Source organism: Sus scrofa, chromosome 14, assembly GCF_054392235.1.
Source record: "Sus scrofa isolate SSC_HxYL_T2T_F1_AM1 chromosome 14, Sscrofa_HxYL_maternal_Yorkshire_Landrace_v2.0, whole genome shotgun sequence".
Lineage (NCBI taxonomy): Eukaryota > Metazoa > Chordata > Mammalia > Artiodactyla > Suidae > Sus > Sus scrofa.
In genome coordinates this window covers 163,341,379-163,367,687 of record NC_139396.1, presented here as the reverse complement: position 1 = coordinate 163,367,687, position 26,309 = coordinate 163,341,379, and the positions used below count along the sequence as shown (strand labels likewise).

Below are 26,309 nucleotides of genomic sequence, written 5' to 3'. Positions count from 1 at the left end.
AGCCCCCCACTCATCCCCCACCCCACGAAAGTCCACTGCGACCCACAGGCGCCAGCACCCAGGGGAGCTCAGGCGCTGCCTCCCGTAGCCCCCTGTGGGCAGCGCTCTAACCCCTGTGCACACAGAGGAGGAAGCCGGGGGCCTCGGCCCTAAGAGGCGCTGCAGGCTGTGAACCAGGCAGCCGTGGTGTCCCCTGCAGCCGCCATGCAACGAAGCGTCCCAGCAGGCTATCAGATCCTCCCACAGCCACGGCCACGGCCACAGCCACGGCCCCACGGCCAGGCCATCCCGCCCAGGACCACAGCTCCACCAGCTGGGACGCTAAGCCCAGGGCTGGCTCTCCCCCGGGGTCCCATGCCTCCAGCCGCCCGCCCTGGTGACACCCTGTTCTGCCAGGGCCCGGGACATTTTCCCAGGTCGGTCACAGCCCGACCTCCTGGGCCTCCGCATCGCCCCAACCAGCGCCCCTCCGGGCAGGGGTCTCACTCCCCTCCGGTTCCCAGGGGCCAGCAGGGGTCAGGCAGCATGTCTGCACGTGCTCACTGCAGTGCCCCCCCGGCACACGCGGCCCTTCGTGTGCACCGCAAAGCACGCGAGAAGAGCATGAGGCAGGCCCCGCGGAGGGGGGGCGCTGCTCAGGTCGCGTGCAGGGTCCCGGACAGACAGATGTACGGGTTCCCGTCTTTTTATTGATGCTGATTGTAAGTTTGCAACGCATTTGGTTGGGGTACAGTTAGCTCCCAAGGAGGAAACGACTTCCTCCTCCTTTAATTTGTGCGTCCTGGCTTCCTCCTTCCGGTGCAAGTTCAATGCTGAGTCTAATCTCAGAACAAATTGTGAGTGAGGCCAAACTGCTGACATTTAGCAAACACGCCCACAACTAAAATAACCCAGAAACCCCGACGTCACAGCTGCTCGCCGCCGCCGCCCGCTCTTCAGAGCCCGCCCTAATGGCAGGGGCTGAACGGACAGAAAGCCACGCTTCTCTCCCAAATCAGGAGCTCGAGGGCCCAGGAACTGGGGGGAGAGGTGCCCGAGGGGGATGGAGGGTGCCACCCAGCATCCAGGAGAAGCGTCAGCAGGATGCCCTGCCCGTGGGGACGGCGTCTTCTCTACGGCGGACGTGGAGGCTGCTGCCCACCTCCCGGCCGGGCCCCTGGCAGGCCTGGCCCTGCTAGGCCATCTCCTCTGCGGCCCCGAAGCCCCTCCCCTGGGACTCCCTCAGAGGTGTCACTGCCCACTGGCCCTGAGATGAGAAGGGAGGGCCTCCCGTTGGGGCCCCTTGATCTGAGGGGCCCTTCCCCCCGAAACGTGGCCTGTGTTCACATCCACCGCCCGACTCGGCCCCGACACTCGAGAGCACAGACCCATGGGCGGGATGTCGGGCCCCCCTGACCCCAGGTCTGCACCCAGATTTAGTCTTCGACGCAGACGAGAATAACCCAGGCTACCCCGGGGGACGAGCAGAGGGCGGTCCCAGGACACACAGGAGCCCGGCAGCGCGGCTCCGGTCCTCTGAGGTCTGGCCGGATCCCCCCACGCACCCCCACAGCCCTTCCGAGGCCCCTCTAGGTCTCCCGGAGCCCCGCGTCCAAGCCCCCTCGAGGGCTCTGGTCCGTTCGGGGGTCGTGACCAGCGCCCTGGGAGACAGGGGGAGAGACTAGGAAACTCATGAGCCCGTGAGATGTTGGAGGGGCTGCAGGGGCCCAAGCCGGGCCTCCCCTCTTTGCAGCCAGGGCGCCCCAAGACCAGGTCCCGGAAACTCGGCCGTCTCCTCAATGTGAACCCAGCTCTCGCCCTGCAGGTAGAGCCGAATCCTGCAAAGCGGATCTCCAGCCACTGTGACCCGCCCCCAGGAGGCGCCAGGGCTCAAGGGAGGGACGGTGCCCCCCCCCCCCCCGCCCACCACTGCATCAGAGCCGAAGGCACAGCCAACAGCCGCCAACACGACCCAGGGCACGTGGGGAAGGGCAGAAGGCGGGTGGCCTGCAGGGCGGGCAGCCGTGCTGCAGGGAGTGGCCAGCAGGGAGACAGTGTTTTCCAGGGGACCGAGGGCAGCAGAGGACGGGGGCCGAGCCCCTAACTGCAGCGGATGCCTTTGGCATCACCTGAACGAGAAACCCGTAGGAAAGGCAGCCACCCAGGACCCGCCGCGGACACTCTAGGCCCCCAGGCGAGAGCGAGGCTGCCTGCGGGGAGGCTCCTCCGAGGCCCAGTGGCGGACGCCCCCGCCAGCCAGCTGCGTGCGTTCAGACCTGATCGCGCCTCGCCAGTGTAAACACTGCTTGCAGAACTTCAAATAAACGGATTTGTACAGGAAAAAGCCTCCAAGTAAACACACTCGAGGCTGCGGCCGGGGAAGGGGTGACTCGGGTCTTCTCCCTTTCTCGCCAGTTTCCGGATGACGGTGGATGTGGTTACACTGCGCTGGTGGCCGAGGCGACATTTCCAGCCAGCCTGACATGCAGTGTCCACGGAGCCTCACTCTCAATCCTGCAGCTCCCGCCACGGCCGCTGCCCTGCGAGGCGCTGACCCGACGGAGCTCACTGGGCACTAGACCCAGCCTGGCACGGGGCCAGCCCACCGCCAGGCGCCGGGACCGCGCAGGGACCTCTCCAGGGGGCTGGGTAGCAGGTCGAAGCACCAAGGCTGGGGCGGGAAGCCGGGCCGTAAGCCACAGGCAGGCAGGCGGCCTGGATCCTTCAGAGATGTGCAGACACCCGCCCCGGGGAGAGCACGGGAGGTTACGGGCCCCATGGAGGAGCCCGGACAGCCGCGGTGAGCCGGGAACAGCGCTCTGCCAGGGCCTCCCTCCTCAAGGTCACCATCCAACAGGCTCCTAAAATTCCAGGCAGCAGATCTCAGCTGGAATGCAGGTGCTGGACAGAAACCCACCCGTCACCGCAGACCCCGGAGAGCACGCGGGGTCGGGCTCTGCTTATCATCCCTTCAGCAGCCCAGGAGCCACCGCGCCACCTAAAAGGCACAGCGTTCCGCCTGCCACCCGTGGCTTTCGGACGGCCCGGCTTCCCGCCCGAGCGTCGGTGCCTCGACCTGCGACCTGGCCCCCTGGAGGGTCCCTGCACGGCCCTGCCCCAGAGCTTCAGGTGCTTTTCCTGGAGCTGCCATCACAGACCCTTCAAGTCAGAGGGAAAGCAGGCTCCCCGCTCTGTTCCCCCAAACAGAAACCACGCCGGACCTCCCAGGACCACGCACCACACCCACCGCAGCAGCGTCGCAATGAAACCCTGCGTCTGCAACAAGCAGCACAAACAAGACAAGCTCAGCTGACGTCTAAAAAGGACCCACGACCCGATTCAGGAAATGATCCAGATCTCAACGCAGCAGCCCTCAGCTCAGCGAGGGGACCTGCCCGTTCCCTGCAAGCGGACGGCCGGGGCTAGACGGGGCTCAGCCCACCTGGCCGCAGCCCCCTCTGAATGCTGTCCTGGTTACAGGAGTGACAGAGAAAAGCCAGAAGCAGCCCGGAGCCAAGGTGCATGACCAGACAACCACACATGAAAATACTCTGTGAACCGGACACGGTGAAAAGAGCAAACGAAACACGCCTCGCGGTGAACCTGTGGTGTCGGGGGAAAACGGCTCAGGACCCCGCCTGCCCCACCCCACCTCTGCCCGCCCCCCAGACAGGCCTCCCCAGGACCCAGCAAAAGAACCTCAGGGAAGACCCCTCCGTCCAGCCGTCTCTGCCCCCACGCTAGGGGTCTGGCCCGCCGAGGACACACTCGGTGTCCTTCTGAAGGACACGCTGCTGAGTCAAAGGCATTTTCCGTCAGTGACTTCGCCCCTGAGGCCTCACGCAGGAGCAGCCCCCAGCTCATGCGCGCAGTGCCGGCCTCCCCGGCACATCCGAGTCCAAGTGCCCGGGCCTGGAGGTCACCCTTGACCCTCGACGGCACTCCCTCCCGAGGCCCACGTGAGAGCCCGATGGCCATGCACACCCCCCCCCCCGGGGCTCCAGGTCCCGTCCCGCAGCCCAGCTCCGCAGGGTCACCTACTCTGACCCAACCCTGCAGGACCCCACGTGCATTGGGAAGAGGAGTCTGGGGCCCAGCCCTGGGTCGAAACCTGGCTGCCCTTGCATGCTGGCTGTTTTCGTGTGGACTCTGCTGAGCTCCCTATCAGCTCTGTCTGGGTCCTAGGTGGTGGATCTGACCATCCTTGGCCTCTAGAGGTCCGAAGGCCCTGCTCTCCGGAACCACACGTGTCGGCAGAGAGCAGAGGTGGGTCGCAGGTTCTCACGGGAGCGCTGGGAACTCCCCACCCCACTTCTCCCCACGCAGGTCCTCGCCCTCCCTCAGGACACCAGGCTCTGGCTCTGCTGTCCGGTCTGTCCCTCCCTCTGCTCCCTCGCCACGTCCACTCAGGGCTCCTGCCTTCTACCTGCCTGGGAGGCCACTGGTCAGGGCCAGGCGAGGAGCCCAAAGGACCCAGGACTTGAGCCGGAGGCAGGAGCCAGCCCGGCCAGGCCAGGAGAGGCTGGGAGATGGGCCTGAATGTCCTGTTTTGTCCCTCAGCCCCCACTTGGGATGCGGGCTGCTGCCTCAGTGCTGAGACGGCGCCAGAGCAACAGCAGCCGGAAGAAGGGGCTCCCGTGCGGACGTGGGCTGACAGCCCTGAGGCGGAGCACGCTGTCACAGGTAATTGAGCTCCGCTGGACTAACAGCCGAGGTCAGTCGCCCTGTCCCCTGGGACAGGACGCCCTCTTCCGCATCCCCAAACTACAGAGACAGCCTCGGTTTCACTGTCGGGCCCTGGACTCTGAGGGGAGATGCAGGAAGGCTGGCTCTTAGAAAGACAAGAATGTGTAACAGAATATTCAAGACAGACACCCACGATGATGAAGAGACAGCATCGTGTGGGGCTCCGTGTGGGGCTGGGGCAGGGTCCCCAGCCCGAGGGACACCAGGGCACAGGTGCCCTCCCCTGCCCAGGAGAACGGAGGCCAGGAAGACCCAACAGAAGCTGGAAGGAGCCCCCACCCCAGCGACACTGCTCCTGTCCTGCCGAGGGCCAGGGGTGCCGAGCTGCGCACAGCCATGCCAGGAGCTCCCACTGCCGCTGGGTTCGAGGGGGCCCGCCTGTCACAGCTCGTGGCAAACATGCAAACGTGAGCTCATCAATGAGCAGACTCTAAAAAAAGTTCTAACTCAGCCTCACAGAATAAGACATTTCAGTAAAACTTGAATTGTTTTTAACCACAGAGGATCAATGACAATCCAAAAGAAAAAGATGCAGCATCAGAATTTAACACTTTTCGGAGTTCCCGTCGTGGCTCAGTGGTTAATGAATCCACTGGGAACCATGAGGTTGCGGGTTCGATCCCTGGCCTTGCTCAGTGGGTTAAGGATCCGGCGTTGCCGTGAGCTGTGGTGTAGGTTGCAGAGGCAGCTCGGATCCCGCGTTGCTGTGGCTGTGGTGTAGGCCAGTGGCTACAGCTCCGATTCGACCCCTAGCCTGGGAACCTCCATTTGCCACAGGAGCAGCCCTAGAAAAGGCAAAAAAAGACAAAAAAAAAGAATTTAACACTATTTATTGTGTGATTAGAATGTATCAGACGTCTTCAGATGTCCAATATTTAAAAGAATTTCCAAAACATACACATAATATATCATTGCAATTCATATTTCTTTTTGCAAATATATGTAATGAATTTCCATGTTTGGGGCAAAAATTTTCCATCTTAATTAACTTAGCTTCTATTGTTCTTAATGATTTGCTTAAAATGGAAAACTCAAGGCTTAATTAGAGAGAGCTTAAAAATGCTGCTGACCTCATGGAGCCGCTGGACACGCTTCTGGAATCTTAAGAGAAACTGATGAAAACGGTTTCGGTGAGAACGAAGCAGTGACCCCGCGTCGGCAGCAGCAGGTGAACATGAGGGAACAGCTGATGTTTCACCAGGATTTTAAAAGGTATGTTTTCCAGATGTCGTAACTGAGCCCTAAATTACCATATGATGATTCCAAAAAAAAAAAAAAAATGGGAGCATAATTCACGTTAAATCCTTTCTCAATAATCTTTGTACTTAGAGAAAATTAAATCGCGTCTTTGAAAGACCCGGGCACTGCAATGAGGCAGCTCGAGGGCCAGCTGGAGCCAGGGCAGACGGCAGGGCCATGGGCGCAAAAGCATCCTGGAGCCACGCCAGGCCTCGCATCCTCACCGTGAATCAGGCCTTTGTAAAAGGAAGTAAAAGCATCCTGAAAACGAGCTTCGGTTCGACACCGGCTGGGACATACGCTGCTCAAGCACAAACGCTTTCTGCTCTGTTCTGCTCACCAGCGCCTCCCCAGAGCCTGGACTGGGGCCTGGGACAGAACGGACAGGTGGCATCTGCAGAACCTCTGTGTCCACCTTTCCTGAGACACAGGTGGGTCTGGGCACACGCACACGCATGTGCCATACAGAAAGGGCCTCTCTCTGCCAAGGTCTTTTAATAATTCTTTCGGTACTTTTTCTATTTCTCTTTCTCAAATTGCTCTATTTTCCGTATTTTCACGAGCAAATTTTCTACACTTACTAATAAAGGCATCATGTTCCTACTTCGGCAGTGGGTTTCCTTCTCCTTCCTGAGAAGCTGGGAGAAAATAAAGACGTGTCCTGCCCCTGCTCAGCTCTCGGAGGTGGTGACATTCGGTCAAGCCGATGGGCTTTGCTCTGCACCAGACAGCTTCCGAGGACCTCCCCCTGCTGCCTGCCCGCCCCCCCTCCCCGGCCAGAGCCTGGCTGCTCCGACAGCAGCAACACTGCCCTTGGCGGGGCAAGCACTTGGGTGCCGCTGGTCTGACATGTCACTGACCCGCCTCTCTTTCCCCCAGCTTTGCCCAGATATAACTGACACAGAACATTTTATAGGCTTTAGGATGCAGTCAGAGTGGCCGTCATTGATTAAGTCTGCAGAGAACAGATGCTGGAGAGGAACTGGAGAGAAGGGAACCCCCCACACTGTTGACGGGAATGCCAATTGGTGCAGCCACTCTGGAGAACAGTACGAGGTTCCACAGAAAACTCAACACAGAAATAGCACGTGGTCCAGCAATCCCACTCCTGGGCATACATCCAGACAAAACGAATTCAAAAAGACACACGCACTCCTATGTTCACAGCAGCACTATTCGCAAGAGCCAAGACATGGAAACAACCTAAATGTCCATCAGCAGAGGAGTGGATTAAGGAGATGTGGTACATATACACAATGGAATATTACTCAGCCATAAAAAAGAACAAAATAATGCCATTTGCAGCAACATGGATGCAACCAGAGATTATCATCTTAGTGAAGTAAGGCAGGAAGAGAAAGACAAATACCATATGCTACCACTTATATGTGGAATCTAAAACAGGGCACAAATGAACCTTTCTATGGAACAGAATCAGACTCACAGACATACAGGACAGACGTGTGGTTGCCGGGTGGTGGTGGGGGACAGATGGGGAGTTTGGGGTCAGTAGATGCAAACTATTACACGCAGAATGGAAAAGCAGTGAGGTCCTGCTGCGCCGCACAGGGAACGCGATCCAGCCTCCCGGGAGAGAACACGGTGGGGGTGAGACGAGGAAAAGAATGCGTATGTACGCACGACTGGGTCACTTCGCTGCACGGCGGAAACTGGCACAACACCGTAAAAAATCAACTGGACTTGAGTGAGAGCAGTTTTCAGGTGCACAGTGTGATGACTTGATATCTGTACACAGGGCAAAACAGTCACCCCAAAAAGCCGGGGGGACAGCCGTCACATCAAAGTCACATTTCTTTCTAGCGATGAGCTTTCTAAGACCTGCTCTCTTAGGGCCTCGTTGGCCATGGTCACCTGGCATCTCTCTGACATCACCTCCAAACCGTTTGGAGTCCCTCGGCTTTACGACACATTTTAATACCTACTCAAGTGGTCCCTTCGTGTTATTCTTCTTAGAATGCGCCTGGCTGTGCCACTGCATATTCGTTTACCTGCCAAATTCCAAAGTAGAGCTGCGGGGATTTGAGACGGCACTTCTGGTCATCCAGGGGCAAGAGACCAGACGTCCGCAGGTGCAAGCGTGCCCACCAGGGGTGGCCGGGGTGCCCTAAGTGCCACCACTTCCTGCTTCCTTCTGCTATCTGGCCTGGGGCAGGTGGGAGAGTCTGGACAAGACCGGGGCATCCGGATGGCCTTCCAGGAAGGTCCCCCCACAGGAGGGGACACGAGACCATCAGGGGTAAGTCGGCCAGCGCCCAGATCCTGTTTACACCTGTTTATGCTGTCCTCCATAAGGGAACAGGCCGACTCCAGGGCTGGACAAGACGAGCTGCCGGGAGCACCTTGTAAGGCCACAAAGTCAGGAAGTGGTCAGAAAACAGCAGGATGGGCGTGTCCATGGAGCCAACGAAAGACCCCCCAGCCAGAGCCGGGGCCATCTGAGCACCTGCACACGACAGCCACGGGCCGTGACCCAGAGTCCGATAAACGTCCGATAAACGTCCGCCTGTCCACACGGAGGAAAACAGACAACGGCATGAATACAGAAACGGAGAAACCCAAACAGGACACGTGGACGCCCCCGGGAGCTGCGGCTTGTTACCCATCCCCCCAGTGTGGGTGGGCCTGGCGACCGCGCCCCCTGCCAGGCAGGACCCGGAGAGGGTGGGCTGACGGAGGGGAGACGAGGTCGGCGTCACGGTGGCAAGTGCGCGGGCATCGCGCTGCCGGACGTGGCGAGACGGGAGGGCTGGGGTTTCCTCGGTCCGGGCGTGTGGTTCAGGATCGTGGACGGGACGGCGGCTGCTCGCTGTCTGAACACATGCGAAGGCTCTCGGCCTTCATGGGGTAATTTCGCCACTAAGCCCGTGCATCGTACATTCATTTTCAGCAGGCTCTCCCGAGTCCCCGACACAAACGCCTGCTCGTGAGCACCTCCGTCCATCCCACCGTCCCAACAGTTACGCTCTGTTTTCTCGCGTGTGTCCGCTCGTTCACCGGCTGGAGCTGCTGGAACCGCAGCAAATGACCACGGTTACATCGGGTTTCTTTGTCGCATCCCCGACTCGAACAGAGATGTTTGATTTCCACGTTCGAAGTCATGTTAAGGAAATAGCTACCTGTTCCAATTTTATGAAAGTTAATCATGTTTTAATCAAAAAACGCTGCTTTGGAGTTCCCACCGTGGCGCAGCGGTTAGCGGATCCGACTACGAGCAATGCAGGTTCAATCCCTGGCCTCACTCAGTGGGTTAAGGATCCTGCGTTGCTGTGGCTGTGGCGAAGGCTGGTGGCTACAGCTCCGAGGAGACCCTTAGCCTGGGAACCTCCACAGGCCGCGAGAGCGGCCCTAGAAAAAGGCACAAAGACACACACACACACACACACACACACACACGCAACGTTGTCTTACCACTGCGTATTCAGCAACGTAGAGATGACAAGTAGGGGTTCTTCCTGTTGATAAACTATTGGCTTGGATCTGCTAAACTACACGGCCCGACCTTCCTCACCAGGCGGCAGTGCTCACCTGCCTAACAGCCCCCCCGACCCTCTCTGGGGCCCGCTCACTACGGCGCTGCCTCTGCAGCCCTGCGGCCGCTCGTGCCCTGGCACAGGTCAGGCGGAGGCGCAGGGGGGAGCGAGCTTGGAGATGCTGCCCTGGCCTCCCTGGGCCGTGGCTTGACAAGCCAACTGATCCTTCCTCCAGGAACTGGCCGCTCCGCTCTGCGCTCTCCTCCGGGGCCAGCGGGGTCACCTACACTTTGCGAGGAAACCATCCCTTTCGTTAATTTTGTCAAAATTACGTGACTGTATCTGAACACGCTCATGTCTTACAACTGCTTTGACTTTGATGGGCATCCTTGGAGGACCAAGGCGAGCGACACAGGTGGCCAGGGGACAGTCACACCCTGAGAACAGAGGCAAGGGCGCTTCTGTCCTGAGAGCCCGCGGAAGTCACGTCCGTGAGCCGGGCCCAAACGCCTGGAGACGTGCTGCCGCCGATGGGAAGGGAAGGCCCAGGCCTGACGAGAGGCTCCTGCCTGGCCTCTCCCAGCACATGGCAAGTCCAGGGACACCTGTGAGGCTGTGCTGGGAGGGAGGCTGAACCCCAAATGCCTCGCGTGCCATCCTCACGGGCATGTGTGTCTCCACAGGCTGCGGGTGACCCCGAAGAGAGGAAAGGCGCCTTAGGGAAAAGTCTGGTCCACTGAGTTTTGCAGATTTGAAATGAAAATAAGTCCTCGAATAAATACCAATTAAAACACACTCTATAAGGATGTAGGGACACGTTAAGCTCCCCGCACAGCACAGAAACCAAAGGCGATGCCACAGGGAGAGCGTGTGGTGTCCTCAAGGCTCCAGCACAGCAGAGGGGCCACGTGGAGCCACCTGTCCTGGCTCCGTGAGGTTTGGCCAAGTGGCCTCTCAGGGTGCAGCACAGCCACCGGCACTGCCCTGCAGGCAGCACAGGGCAGGCGCTGGTCGGGCACTCGGCACATGCGCCGCATGCATAAACCCTGAGTGTGGCACCTCAGAGATCGGGATGCGCGGGCCCACGGAGTGCCACCCCCACCAGGAGCTCCACGCAGGGCCCTCCAGAGACGACTGCAGGCACCCGCCCCTCGCCGCCGCTGCCTTCTCACCATGGGTTTTCAGCCTCTAAAAGACACTCGACGTACACATTCTACTGCAAATAACGCCAGGACCTTCAGTCCAACTCTCGGCTGCACGAGTGCAGGGAGGGGCGCCGGGGGCACCACAAGCGCTGGCCCAACAGCCAGGGACCCCCCCGCCCATGTCACACGACCAGAGGCAGGGTCACAGCTGCTCAGACACACTCAAGATTCATGGCGAGGGTCCCCACGCCACCTCTGAACCCAGAACAAAGCCTGCAAGGCCGGGGCCTCTGCTCCTCACCCCCCACCCCAGATTCGGACTCCGGAAGGAGAGACCCATGGTGAAGGACGGACACTCCCAGGCCTTCTCAGCCCCACCAGAGCCAACACCTCTCCTTAACGTCGACATTTTGCTTGGAGTTCCCACTGCGGTGCAGCGAGCTAAAGCTCCGGCCTTGTCTCTATGTCAGCTTGGGTCGCTGCTGAGGCGAAGGTTCGATCCCTGGCCTGGTGCAGTGGGTTCAGGATCCAGGATTGCCGCAGCTGCAGCTCAGACTCAATTCCTGGCCCGGGAACCTCCATTTGCCGTGGGTGCTGCCGAAATAAATAAATAAACATTTTGCTCTGCGTCCTTCACACCCTAAAGTGGAACTCAGAAGCCACACTGCTCACCACTCGTGTATTTTTAAGAAACCAATGCAGGCTAGAGGGCCAGAAATGGAAAGGCATTTACGTTAAAAACAACACCTATTTACACACAGACACACACACACACACACACTCACATGGCCTGCACCTCAGAGCTATAAAAAGTCCAGCAAATGCCATTTTAAAAAATCTCTAGCAACACACAAACAAACACACTGTTCTTCCATCACAAACCGATTTCAAATAACTCAGGTGGCAGAGGAGACCGGCGGACAGCTCTGGGCTTGGGGGCTGCAGGCCCGAAGATGCCAGGGGCGCAGCCCTGACACCGCCCCCAGGGCCACGGGCTCTGGCTGCACGGTGCTGTCACCCAGGAGGCCCGGAAGTGAGCGCTCACACTCGAACTCCTAAAACGTCTGTTTTCAGGCGGCTAATGTCGAGCTGATGGAAAAGAATATTTTAGGCAAAAGCATTACTGTCGTTCGCAGTCACCAGAACTTAGACCGGGTGCGTCAAAGACCCACACGCCAGACGGTGACAACGCCCCTCACGGCGGCAGGACCCACGCGGCCGAGCTCCCGCGGCCGCGGCTCCCTGGGCTCCGCCACGCGGCCAAGGCCAGCGCCGCGACAGGAGGGGCACCCTTCCCGGGTTCCTGAGCCTGACCCGGGCCCTACCTGGGAGCCCCCAGGTTTTTGGACTTTTCTGCTCAGACTAGCAAGCAGAGCTCAGGGTCCTGCACCGCGAGCCCTGCGCCGAAGCAGGTGGGACGTGGCTGGAAAGGAGCCTGGCTCCGAGGAGGGCACAGCGCTGGCCCGCGTGCCCAGGACGGAGCTCCCTCTCTGCGGGGACGAAAAGCCCCCGTGGCCCCTGAGGACGTCTGGTGCTGGATGGGGATGCCAGGCTCACACGTGAGCCGAGACTTGCCTCTTCTGCGCAGCCGCCAAGGCGGTGACCCCGCTGCCCCCGGGACGGGTCAGGGCTGCGGTCACCAAAGCAAAAGCCCCCTGCGCCCCGCCCCCCACTCCGGCCAAGCCCCAGGGCCAGCGGGTAGCTGCGTCACCCCCAAAGGGGCTCCATGCTGGGTGCCATGACCTTAACCTCCAGGGCTCCCGGCGACTCCGAATCTGCGGAGCGGCAGTGGGGCGCCACCAACAGCCTTGCTGGGAAAGGAAACGTGGGGACACTGAGGTCAGCGCTTTCCACGAAACGCTCTGTTTTTCACAGACTCAAGTCAATCCCTCGCTCACCCTGGTTAAGAAAAGCACTTGCAAGACCTGCTTTGTTGCTAGAAGCCGTTTCCCTCGGGGCGGGCCCGGACAAGGGCTTCAGGCCTCCTCTGGTCCTGATGGGCTTTAAGCAAACCGCGCGGAAATGGGGAAGCGTCCACATTCCCTGAGCACCAGGGCCAACCACAGGGCCATCCTCTGGAATCAGATGGGTAAACTGAGCTCGCGCCGGGCGCACGCATCCAGGCCCGTGGCTGCTGCGGGCCGACAAGGCACCTGCAAAGCAGCCAGGAGGGGCAGTCTTCCCCAGGCCACTTCCGCACCTGCTGCTCCTTCCAACGACAGCGCGGGAGGTCAGAGAGGAGGGGAGCGTGTGACATCCGGACATCCCTCAGGGTCTCAAGCTGTTGGCTCGGTGCCCAGGGGGCATCTGGCTGGACGTGGACTCGTGCCTGCTTTGCATTCATTCAAGCAACAAGCAAAGTCACCAAAACAGCAGTGAGAGCCATGGAGGGAAACTGCCCTGAAGCCTGCTGTGCAGGAGGAGGAGCCAAGGTCAGAGCCACGTGCCCACCGGTGGCCACCCCACGAGGCTCGGGAGGAGGGCAGCCACATGCGTCTGGCACAGAAACGCAGCTCTGCTCAGGAACAGGTGGAGGACGGCTCAGCGTCGGCCAAACACGAGGCGCGAGAAGACAGAAGGAGCAAATGCGACCCTCGCCAGGAGCGCCAGCAGCAACACCACCTCCCATGCAGGCTTCTGTGGCTGAGGTCTCAACGCAGCCAACACGGAGTACACACGACTGCAGAGGGAAGGCCATGAAGCCAAGAGAAGACCCCGCGAGAAGATCCGCGGCATAGACACATCTTTAGCCAAACAGACAAAACACAGAAGACTCAAACTGCTCAAATCAGGACTGAAACAGAGCCTACTACCAACCTTGCAGAAAGAAAAAGAATCACAAGGGAATCCCAAGAACAAGGCCCTTCCAACGAGCTGGTACCCGAGACACAGTGACACAGTCCCAGAAAGACACAAAGTCCCAAAGCAAACCCCGAAGAAAGAGGAAACCCAAACGGACCTCTAACAAGTGCAAAGATGACGAATAAGCCGAACAAAAGACCCGCCAGACGGGTGCTAAAACCCTGAGCGTCGCTGAGAGACAGCAGAGCGCCCTCCGTAAAGGGAAAGACACCCATGACCGCGGGCAGCGAGACCTAACGTCGAGGCAGCCCTGCTCCCAAGCTCCCTACAGACCGGCGCGACCCCCTCCGAATTCCAGCTGCCTCTTTTGTAGAAAGCGGCAGCTGACCTGGGAATTCAGGCGGAAATGGAGAAGACGCCGGCGGACCAGCCAGAACGGGCTTGAGATTAACCGCAAAGGTGGGGCACTCCCACTTGCCCATTTCAAAACGTGCTAGCAACTACAGTCACCAAGACCGCAGTCCTGGCGCAAGGACAGACGACCAGGCGAAGGAGGCCGAACCGAGAGTCCAGGAAAAACCTACACATCTGTGGTCAATTCACCCCCAACCAGGCCATCAGTGCAGAAGAACGGTCTGTCCAGCCATCGGCGCCGACACAACCAAAAGGGCACAGGCGAGAGGGTGCGGGAGCTCACTGCTCCACGCCACGTGTAAAACAACTCGAGATGGATGGAGGCCTAAACTGAAGAGCCAAGCTATAAGGCTTGGAAGAAAAGACTTAGGGGTTACGCCTTTGTGGTCCTGGCTAAGTAGCAGTTGCTTTTTTTCCTTTTGCTGTCTCTTTTCTTCCCATGCGTATTTTTTATTGACATACAGCTGATTTCCAGTGTTGCAGTTCACAGGTACAGCAAAGTGTGTATATTCTTGGCGGGGGTTGGGGGGGGGCGCTGCACGCACAGCACATGGGAGTTCCCAGACAGGGGTTGAACTGGAGTTACAGCTGCCGACCTACACCACAGCCACAGCAGCACTGGGTCCGAGTCAAATCTGCAACCTCCACCACAGCTCACAGCAGTGCCGGATCCTTAACCTGCTTAACGAGGCCAGGGATTGAACCCACATCCTCATGGATGCTAGGGGCTCATTTCCACTGAGCTGTGATGGGAACTCAAAAGTGCATATATTCTTTTTCATGGAGTTCCCGTCGTGGCACAGTGGTTAACGAATCCGACTGGGAACCATGAGGTTGTGGGTTCGATCCCTGCCCTTGCTCAGTGGGTTAAGGATCCGGCGTTGCTGTGAGGTGTGGTGTAGTTTGCAGATGCAGCTCGGATCCCAAATTTCTGTGGCTCTGGCATAGCCCGGCGGCTACAGCTCTGATAAGACCCCTAGCCTGGGAACCTCCATACGCCGCGGGAGCGGCCCAAGAAATGGCAAAAAGACAAAAAGAAAAAAGTGCGTATATTCTTTTTCATAGTCTTTTCCACTATAAATTATTACGAGACACTGAATGCAGTTCTCTGTGCCAAACAGCAGAACCTCGTTGCTTATCTCTTACGGAGACAGTGGGCAACCTTTCATCTCAAGCTCCTAATCTATCCCTCCCCCGCTGCCCTTTTGGAACTATAAGTTTGACTTCCCAGTCTATGAGTCTATTTGTTTTGTAAATAAATTCCTTCATATCACATTTTAGATTCCACATTTATATCATATGATATCATATAGTATTTGTCTTTCTCTGACTTACTTCACTTGGTATGAGAGTCTCTAGGTCTATCCATGTTGCTGCAAATGGCATTATTTTATTCTTTTTTATGGCTGAGTAGTACTCCATTGTATACATGTACCACTTGTTTTTTATCCATTCATCTGTTGATGGACATTTCGGTTGCTCCCATGTCTTGGCTGTTGTGAATAGTGCTGCTTTGAACACTGAGATGCATGTATCTTTTTGAATTAGAGTTTTTATCTTTTCCAGGTAAGTACTCAGGAGTGGGATTACAGGACCTAACTCTAGTTTTTTAAGGACCCTTCATACTGTTCTCCATAGTGGCTGCACCAATTTACATGCCCCCAACAGTGCAGAGGGATTGGCAGTGGTTTCTTAGATGTGTCCTCTGAAGCACCGGCCACCAAAGAAGAAACACAGATAAGCTAGATTTCATCGAAATGTCAAATCTGTGTGCTTCAAAGGACACTATGAAGGCTGGGCAGAGACGGCACAAAGACTGGGAGAAAATATTTGCACATCACATATCGGATGAGAATCTAGTATCCAGAACACATAAAGAAAAATTTGATAATTTTAATATTTTTTAAATGGGCAAAAGATGTAAATAAACATTTTCCCAAAGCAGATACCCGAATACCCGAAAAGCACATGGAAAACACTCAAGGTCATCAGTCATCAGGGAAGTGCAAATCAGAGCCACGCTGCACCTGCTAGGACCACTAGACTCAAAAAAGTGGAATAGTAAGTGTTGTTTTTGGTTGTGGAGAAACTGGAACCCATGTGCTTTGCTGGTGGGAATTAAAAATTGTACAGGGAGTTCCCATTGTGGCTCAGCTAGCATCCATGAGGACGTGGGTTCGATCCCTGGCCTCACTCAGTGGGTTAAGGATCTGGCACTGCCACAAGTTGCAGCATAGTTTGTAGATACGGCTCAGGTCCCCTGTTGCTGTGGCTGCGGGGTAGGCCAGCAGCTGCAGCTCCAGTTTGACCCCCAGCCCGGGAACCTCCATATGCTGCAGGTGCAGCCCTAAAAAGCAAAACAAAAACAAAAACAAAAACAAAAACAAAAAAAGTGGTGCATACACTTTGGAAAACAGTCTGGCAGTTCCTCCAAAAGTTATACATGGAGCTATCATATGACCCAGCAACCCCACGCCTAGGTACCTGCCCAAGGGAACTAAAAACATTCACACAAAAGCATGTACCAGCTGTCCACAGCAGAACTGTTCATAAAAGCCAGACGTCCATCAGCGCATGCGCAACAAACTACGGTCTGTGTACAAGGAAGTCGAACGTGGTCACAGGAAGGCGGGACGTGCTGATACACGTACAGCAGGGGTGGGCCTCGAACACACGCCGAGGAGTGGAGTCGGGAACAAATGGCACATGCTGCCTGATCCCCGTTCTCTGAAACGCCCGGAATAGACCAAGCCACCGATGCTGAGAAGATCAGTGGTTGCCTGGTCTTGAGGGGGAGGAAGAGGGGGACCGCTACTGGGTTTCTTTTAGGGGTGACAGGCATGTTCTGGGGTTAGACCCTGGTGATGGCTGCACAACCCTGCAAATATAATAAAACACTGGGAAAAAGGAAAAACATAACAGATTCACTTGGTGCATCAAACTAATACAACACTGTAATAAGTCAACTGCACTCGAATAAAATTTTTTTTAAAAAAACCACTGAAGTGTGCACACAACAGGAGTGAACCTTACAGTACCTGAACTTTGCCTCAACTTTTAAATAATAATAATAACAACAATAAGCACAGCCAGTACAGGCTTCAAACCGAATGACTAATCCACTGCAAGCAGGACACTCTCACAGCACGTGTGCTGCCGTCCACGGATGGGTCCCAAGAGAAGATGTGGGAGGAGCGGCTGTGTCAGCCACCTGACCCCGGGCACCAAAGCTGGAGCACAAGCCCCCGCCCCAGCCAGCTGAGCAAGCTTGCCTCGGAAACAGCGGGCGCTACCTGACCCCACCCACCTGGGTTCCTTGGCACCTCGTCAGCTCCTAATCAGGGACCAGGACAGGGCAAGAAGGAGGGGACCCGTGGTGGCCCCAGGGTGGGCGTGCAGGGCAGACAGCCCAGGCGGGGGACACTGGTGGGGGGAGCCAGTCCAACAGGTCTGGGCTGGGCCGTGGCTCCCTGTTCTGGAAGAAGCAGACCCAGCACACGGGCCCAGTTTCCGCAACCCCAGTGGACACCAAGGGCTCCCAGAGACGCCAAGGCAGCTCCACCCAGTAGTAAGGGGGTGTTCGTTCCCTTACAAAATGTTAGAACTTTGTTCTTTGTCTGCAGTCCACATTCATAACGCAGCAAGAGCCACAAGACGCTGAAACCCTCTGTGACTGGTCTGTCGGCAGCGTTTAAGGCGCTCGCAAAGCCGTGTCAAATATACGGAGGGGACAGTGCCACACGCCCTCACGGGTCACTCTACACGAGTTTCTTCATCATAGAAAACTGAACGGTCAGCCTTCTCAGGAGTTCTCGTCGTGGCTGAGCAGTAAGCATCCACCAGGACGTGGGTTCGATCCCTGCCCCGCTCAGTGTGTTAAGCATCCGGTGTTGTCGCGAGCTGTGCTGTAGGTCGCAGACGTGGCTCGGATCCTGCGTTGCTGCGGCTGTGCTGTGCGCCAGAGGCTACAGCTCCGATTCAACCCCCAGCCTGGGAACTTTCACACGCCGAGGGTGCGGCCCTAAAAAGCAAGAAACGGTTCACAGGCATCAATGCTCTCCTAGACACCGGAATAAGTTTTCAACTTTCTCTCTGCACAGGATTTTATTATATCGGAAAACAGCAATGGAAAGCACAAGTTTGGGTGTTCGGTTTTCCGCCCGTGGTCCCTCAGGAGCCATTCCAGAAGGACCCCATCCTCAAAGGCCACGCCCACCACTTGGTGGCACACGTCCGAGGGCGCCAGTCATCTCCGCTGCGTTTCCCTGAGCGCTCAGAGCTCAGCACCTTCCCGGCCAGGCCACCCAAGTCCCCCTTCTTCCCCTTCCGGCCTGACTCACTATCAGCAGTTAAATACAGACAGGCCACAGGCAGCCCCAGGGCCCCAGTGTGCCCGGAGGAGGGGGCTGACTGCCCGTGCTCCAGGCCTGCGCCCTGGGGCAGAGGGCGGCCAAGGCAGCAGACCCCACATCTGGCGCGTCTTCCCACCAGCTGCAGAAGCGGGGCCGCCAGGTGCAGCCCCCGAAGCACTCCGGGAACGGGGGCTCAAGCACAGTCAAATGCACACGCCCCAGACTGCAGGGCCCGGCTTCTGCAGCTCCCCGCCCACGCCAGCCAGGCCGGGCCACGCCAGCCACACCACTCACCACCCACGCCAGCCACGTGGCTCCCCAGGCAGACCCAGCTCCCCGCTGCCGGCCCTATGGTGGCCCCAACGGCCACCCCTTCCTTCGTTCTCTGGGCAGCTCCCATGCCCCACAGCCTCCAGGCCCGGCCCCTGCCGCTTCCCCAGGAGGCCCTCTGGTCTCTGCGCCCGGGGCACCTCTGGGCGTCCTGAGCTACCCTGAGTCACCACCTCAATCCCCGTTCACCGCCGGCTCACGCTCAGCAGCAGGGGCAGCTCCAGGACCAGGGCACAGGCTTCAGGAGACAGGCTGCCCCAGGGCAAGGCCACCTCCGCTCTGAAGACAAGGACAGCAGGAACCCCGCCTCAGAGAAAAGCCCTGATCCCAGGCGGGCGCCTTGGGTGACAGGCAGGGGGACCGTAGCTCTGGCCGCTGGCTCCTGGGGCCCTCCTGAAACCCCTCGCACGCCCCTCTCGAAATACTCCTCAGATTCCCAACGCGCCCTGCTCACCTGCCCAGGGACCTCACCTGCTGGCCCACGTTATTCTCCATATGCCCCTCGAGGCTGCTCCAGCCTGCCCACCCCCCGAGCCGCAGGCTCCAGGCCGCTGCCTGTAGACCCTGCCGCCTTGCCCCGGGACCGACAGGGAAGGCGCAGGAAACACGGGGCCGTGGATCATCGCGGGGGCGCCCGGGGGGAAGCCGCTCCCAGCGCTCGGCCGCCGCGCTCAGCCACTTCTGAGAACGCCCCATAGAGACGGGCCTGGTGGCTATGCTGGAGGGGGTGCCGGCGTGGGGAGGGCCTGGGGCTGCTGCCTGCTGGGGTTCCAGCCCCTGGAAGGGGGCCCAGCTCTGAAGAGGTGTTTGCTCAAAGGCCGCTGGGGCTGAGCTACCACCAGTCCTTAAGATAAGCCCTCTCGGTCCCAGCGTCACGCAGAAACCTGCAGGCTCAGCGAACGCTAAGCCCAGAGCTGAGCCCAGGCAGGCAGCAGGACCTCCCGCGACCTGGGGGCTGGGAATGGGGGCCGCCAGGCTGGCCCGTGTGCAGCCCAGACCTCCCGCCCCAATGCCCCCTAACAGTACCAAGGGTCCCCGGGCCATGTATGTGAGGTCAGAGTCCTGGGGGCATCGGTTCAGCCGCTGAGATGAGACGCCCCCTGGCCCTGGTGAGACAGCCCCCAGATCGACCACTGGGCACTACTTTTGCCCCCCCCGTAGGTCAGCTCCTGCCACTGACCACATTCTGCCAGCAGCGTTAACGACCGCGACCCCACCTGCCACCTCCCACCCTGAGAGCGTGCCCCGTATGTGCTGCCTGGACGTGGCTGCGAGGGTAGCAACCGTGTTACAGCAAAAACAGGAAGTTGCAACAGATCTAAAAAAACCGTAACAGTGATGAAGGAGAAAATAAAAGCAAAACATATGTCTCCACAAATTTGTTTGTTACTTAGACAGATGTCATTCTCAACAGAAAGAATCCAACCGAAAGTAAACCCCAAATCACCCCGAGTTACAGCACAGCAAGCAGCACGCTCTGCCTGAGGCGCTGGTGAGCACCTGCGGAGCAGGACAAGGCCAGTGTCCCAGAGCCCCAGTGAAGCTCTGGGCCCAGAGGAGCCGAGGGCTCCGAGGGCACCAGGCAACCCCCTCCTCTCTCCGCAGCCGCCCCCCCCAGGGCAGGGGCTCCCAGGCCCTGCAAGGGGAGGCCTGACCATTCGACCCAGGTCTGTCTCACACAGACTCAGCCACCTGGCCAGAGCGCCCCTCCCATCACTCAGTCAGCACCTTACGAGGACGGCGGGGTAGCCACGGACTGCGGCCCAAAGCCCACGTAGGCAGGCAGGGTGCTCGGAGCTGGGGTCTGTGAAGGTGACAAGGCCACAGGCCCAAACGGACCCCAGTGCTGCCCCTTTCAGGTGGGCCTGAGCACACGGCCCCCACCCAGGACAGCCAGGCCCAGGCAGGGAGAGCACACGCCCAAAGGGCTCCCTGAAGGCCCCCTGGGAAGAAACGACCATCAGGTCTGGCCAGACGGCAGGAAGCCAGGCCAGGCTGGGGCAGGCCTCCCAGAGCCTGGAGCCCTGTCACCTCCATGTCACAAGAGGTAAAATGCTTTCCCTAAAGGAGAAGCAAGCCCAGAGCAGAGCCTCCCCTTGCTCTAACATGAAGTGGCTGGAAACACTGACATCTGACACCTGCCCTCGCCGTCCCGCGGGGGCACTGTCCTCTCTGGGCCTCGAGCCAGACCAGGGCAGCCACGGGCCTGCCAGGAAGGTGACACACCTGCCAGAGAGGGTCTCCGCTGCCCTGGAATGACGTCCCCAGACCTGCCCGGGGTCATCAGCCAGACCCCCGAGAGAAAGGCCAGGGGACGGAGGACAGCACCCCAGACGGGCCATCCCTCCCCAGGGGCCGGGAGGGCAGCATTCCCCCGAGAGGACCCTGCCCGGAACCAGGTGTGGTGTCCTCCACGCCCAGGGTGTGGGGGAGGCAGACAACCAATTCCCTCCTGGGGGGCCTCCCCCCACCGCTCTCCCACACAGACAAACAGCACCGGCAGACCAGGTGGCACACGTGGGGTTGGGACGTGGCCAGCGTGCCTACCCTGTAGAGACGCACCTCCCACCAACCACACCAGGCCAGGGCTGGAGCCAAGAATGGCCGGAGCAGCCCCCCTGTCCCTGCAAAGCGGGCCCGTCCTGAGGATCCCAGTACCCTCTGCCCCTGCCCCAGGGAGGGAGAAGGACGAACACCCCAAGAGGTCACCCCAGTCCACACAGTCAATGGATTGCCAGAAACTGTCACCGATGTGGCAGACTGTCTGTCTTGGTGAGATGCCTGCCATCCAAAAGACGGACAACCCAAGCCAACCAGGAGGAGCTCCCGCTGAACGCCCTCCACCAGAGGGAGGGCAGCCCCTGTGCCGGGAGGAGGGCCTGGACCCCATGCGGCCGAGGGATGTGCGGTGGAGCCCGGCTGGGGAGCAAAGGGCCCGGGAAGAGGAAAGGGGCACTGACAGCGCAACAGCTACTCGCCAAGAGACGCGAGCCCACGCCCACCAGAGACCACGCCCACCAGAGGCCACGCCCACCGGAGGCCACGCCCACCGGAGGCTGCGCACCGCCCTTCAAGGCGGCCCCAGGACCCTCGACAGGTGCGCCCACCCACCGCGGGAAGAGCGCTCAGCAGAAGCGACCTTCCTGGAGGTGGGAGCCGTGGTGAGGGCGGCCCAGAGAGGGCAGGCGGACCGGGGCCAGGGCTGAGCTCCGCAAAGGCCCGCGCAGCGCTTCCCTGTGGCACTCCCTGTGGCTCAGTGGGTTAGGGATCCTGCGTTGTCACTGCTGTGGCTCAGGTCACCACTGTGCCGAGGGTTTGATCCTTGGCCCCCAAACTTCCACATGCTACGGGTGTGACCAAAAATAAAACTATGACTAAACAAACAAACTGGAGAGCAGTGGTGGCCGCACAAAGGGCAAATCTTTCCATGACCACTGCCCCGCACCCTTACACGGTGACTCCAGGTGTATGCAAGTCACCCTCCACCACGGTCACGAGTGACCGAGAAACAAGCCGGAGCCCAGGCGCCTGCAGACCTTTCCACCGACCACTGACGCCTGTCCCCAGGCGTCCACCAGGTGCCAGGCCCGCAGGGCACACACCTGCCCCAACTCAGCCCTGTCCATGCTGTGACCTGAACACGGTCAGGGTCCAACCCAGAAGGCGCACGGCAGTCCCGGTTCCTCAGCCGCGTCCGTTCTGCCCGCACATCCTCAGGACAGAGCCCCGAGTCCCACCCCCAGTGCGGCCGATCCGATCGGAGACCGGCACACCCGCATGCCAAGAACACGCCAAAGCCCAGAGCTTGTCACCGACTGGAATGGGGGTGGGGGCGTTCCTGGCGCGGCGCAGCAGAAATAAACCTGCCTGGTATCCATGAGAATGCGGGTTCGATCCCTGGCCTTGTTCAGTGGGTTCAGTAACTGGCGTTGCTGTGAGCTGCGGTGTAGGTCGCAGACGCTGCTTGGATCCCGTGGCTGTGGTGTAGGCTGGCAGCTGTAGCCCTGATTCAACCCCTAGCCTGGGAACCTCCACATGCTGCGGGTGCAGCCCTAAAAAGCACAAGAAAAGAAACGGGAGTGGAGACACTGCACAGAGCTGGGGACAGTGAGCTGCCCCAGGAGGGAGCGCAAGGTCCTGCCTGCCTCCCCCTGGGCAGAAAGACAGCACAGCAGCAGGTCCCATGGGGGGGTGAACTGCAGGTGTGGGGGAGGGGGGCGGGGCGGAGGGTGAGGGCAGGAACACAGGCCACAGGCTGGACCGGCCAAGCAGCCCAGCACAGCTCGCACAGTGAGGAGAGTCTGCCTCCTGAGGGGGCCACACCGGGAAGGCGAGGACAGGCCCCTGCGAGTCAGGTGCTGGGGATGCAGGTCAGCACCCATGCTTCACATCTGCCAGGGCATCCGTCCCTCCTTGACCTGCTGGACCACTGCGCCCGTGTCACCACGCCCCTACCCTGATGCACCCACGGGCCAAAGGAGCTGAATCCCAAGCCTGTGACAGGGGATGGAAGGCAGAGCCGAAGGCAGCATGATGCTTTTCCGCAGCACCAAGCCTCCCCAAGGAGCCTGGACTGCAGCCCTGTACAAGCACCAAAGATGGGCTCCCTCCCCCGAGATCTGGGGCTGTGTCTTCACTTTCAACTCTCCTTTGGTTCCTAGAACAGCCACTTGTCATTCAGAGGCCCTGAGAGGCAGGGCAGAAACACTGGGCTGTCGGAGGGCTGTCTGGAACCAGGGCCATAGCTGGACCCTGCCAGGGGTTGGGGGGAGCAGGCCCCCAACCTCCAGGACGCAGCCCCAGGCACCCGCTCCCATGCTCGAAGTCCAGGTGAGCCAGGAAGGAGCGGAGGCTGTGAAGTGACAAGGGCCAGGATGCAGACAGAGAGGGACAGAGGCTTGGCTGGGGCCGGAGCTTGGGAGAGCCACCCTCACGCCAGGGCGTTCTGCTCAGACGGAGGGAGTGCAGCCAGCAGGCTGCGCGTCCCCACCAAGTCTGGAGGGTCCTGGGCAGAGCAGGAGGCTGAGAAGACAAGGGCCCGAGGTTGCACTGACCCCCGATGACCCCGGGCCCTGCCCCCAGAGTCGGGGCTGGCTCTTCTTACTCACTCAGGGGAAAACCAAAGCTCCCTGCACCTGGCGGCACCAGCTTCCCTGACGGTCAGGGCACGTCGCCCAGGAGCCTCCTTCTGTGCGAGCGCCAAGACCAGCATGGGGTGTGGCCAGTCACTCCCTGACCAGGTCCTCCACTCCTGACAGCCAGGTGGGCAGAGCCAGCTCCTGCGTCACCTCAGGTCACATGCGCACAGCACGCCACGCCCCCAGAGACATGAGCCCTCTGCTCCCCCTCCACCCAGGCAGCAGATCCAGGGGCCCCGGGCCACGTGCATCTCCCCAAACAAACCCTGGAAACCCAGGTTTTCAGTTGTAGAATATCAATGTCACCACCAGAGGCCAAGCAGACGTGGGACCGTGACTAAAGACAGGGCTGGGGATCACGGCGAGTCTGAGATGCTCCCTAACCGAGGCCCTGTGCGCCCAGCCGCCCCCAGGCGACAAGGGGTGGGGGCCCACAGGCAACCCCAGCCCCTCTACCTCTGGAGTCGCACAACCATCCCTGGGTCACACCGCAGGGTGAGCCCTCTCACCACCTCGAGGCAGCCAGTGGCCCTCGTGCTGCCTCACTCCCAGTCATGGTTCAGGGCGGGACCCGACGGCTTTCCCAGCAGGCAGTACTGGGTCGGGATGTGCGTGAGCGGGGGGCGCTCCCCCACGCTCAGAGCCAGGCGGGGAGGGCACAGGCGGCACCCGGCCTGCGCAAGGGCTCGTGTGGGGCGATGTCGCAGGCTCAGAGCGGAGGCCCCAGGGCCCCAGTCAAGGGAGCAGGAGGTGTGTCCAGCGGGGAGCTCGCCACACTCTCCTCGGGGACCCCATCACCCTCCCTCACTGCTCACAAACCCAGGAGGGCAGCTGCAGCCCGAGAAGCGACCACACACAGGTGACCGAGACGCCACTCGGACCTCCCGCTGCCTTTCTGATGAGGCGCCCACCCTGCACTGCCCCCACCTACTGGACCCCATCCCTGGACCAAGCCCACTGCCCAGCAGGAGACACTGCCGCCCGCCGGCCAGGGCAGACCAGGAAGGGGTCGACATTTAAGGAGCGAGCTGGCCCCTCCCCCAGGCAGCCACCCCTGCTCCCTCATCTCTCCCTTCGGGGCAAACAGGGTGCTCCCAGGACAAGGCCACCTGCTGGAGGCAGGCCTGGTCTGAGTCCTGTAACTCCAGACTGGACACAACACATCCCAGCCTCACCCCCAGCACAGGCCTCCTTCCCCAGAAAGAGACGCCGCCAGAGCCGCCCAGGCGGGAGTACGGCCCCCTCCCCGCCCCGCTTCCCCCCCACCCCCGAGGGGCACGCGCTCCTCGAGCTGACGGTGTGCAGAGCGGGCCCTCCCGGGGTGACGCCGGCTGGGAGGCAGTGGACACAGGCTGCCCGGCAGGGCTCACTTCACAAAATCCCTGAGACTTGAAGTCTAAGAAGTGCCTCCCAGACCAGCACCTAAAGGCTCCCTGAGCACCTGCAGAGCCAATGAAAGCAGGAAACGCGGCAGGTGAAAGCAGGCCCTGGGCGGCTGACCCGGGACAGACAGCATGGCCGGCCGGGACCCGGGACGAGGGCAGGCGGCAAGAACGGCCTGCTGACTGATAACTGCATGTTGACTTCAAATCCCAACCGCATCAAAGGCAGACGTGACAGGAGCTTGTCAAGGCTGCCAGGAGGTGTGCAGGGTGTAGGCGTGGCTTCCTGACGCGGAGGAAGCAGCGCCAGGCCCACTGAGTGCTCTGATCCCACCGCCGGGGGCCAGGCAGGTCTCCGTCTATAAAGTCCCAAACGCGGATAAACAGTCCCAGTTCCCACAGAGAAAGGACAGAGGCGGCAGTGCCACAAGAAGGCAGCGACGCCTCCCTCAGGCCGTCCCGCCGGCATGCCCTGGGCTGGGCTGCAGTGTCCCAAGGGACCTGCGAAGAGGAGCCCCGGGAGCTGCCTGGGGGCTTCAGGAGCTGCGAGGACTGTAGAGACACCACCGCCTCCAAAATTCAGAAGCGCTGAGTCTTTGATGAGAACTGGGCCCTGCTTCCCTCACTGGCCTACGCACTAGAACGTCCCAGGTGACAGCAGCATAGGGACCCGGTCCCTGGAGCAGGTTGGGCTCTGATCTGGGTCTCCTCCCTGCCCTCAGGCATCGGCATGGAGACGCTGGTTAAAGACCCCACCCCAGGAGGCCAGTGTGGCAATCAGGAGGTGGGGGCCCTGAGAACCAAACGCACATCTTTGAGAAAAGACAGATAACAAGGCGCTGGAGGATGTGGACAAATCAGAACCCTCGTGCCCTGCTGGTGGGAACGCGGAACGGGGCCAACCCGGGAGAGGGCTGGTGGTTCCTCCAGAGGTTGTGCACACGTCACCAAAGACCCAGGAGTCAGTCCCGAGGAATGTGTCCAGAAGTGAACACACCCCCCCAGAAACTTGTAAGCCAAGGTCCACAGCAGCCCAGAGGTGCGGGCTGCCCAAACAGCCACCACCTGTGATAGACAAACAAAGCCGGGAACAGCCGACCGTGGACTTGAACTCAGCACCAAGGGGAGTGCAGCGCCAACCCAATGCTGAGCCCTGACACCACGGTACCAGACGCCAAAGGCCACACGCGTGACTCCATTTACAGGAAACATCCAGACTCCAAACGCAGAGACGGGACCCAGCCCAGTGATTTCCAGGGGCTGGGAGTTTGGGGGGAGACGCAGGAATCGC

General features: G+C 59.9%; 1 protein-coding gene and 1 long non-coding RNA gene across 4 annotated transcripts in view; one reads left to right on the top strand and one right to left on the bottom strand.

Annotated features, from left to right (window-relative positions):
• The window catches only part of INPP5A (inositol polyphosphate-5-phosphatase A), a 159,155-nt gene that overhangs the window by 128,988 nt on the left and 3,858 nt on the right, over positions 1–26,309 (bottom strand). The gene's annotated exons all lie outside the window — the stretch shown is intronic.
• LOC146397155 (uncharacterized) lies at positions 2,439–6,567 on the top strand. Its single transcript, XR_014826883.1, has 2 exons — positions 2,439–5,937; positions 6,055–6,567. It is a non-coding gene; the product is annotated as an uncharacterized LOC146397155 (long non-coding RNA).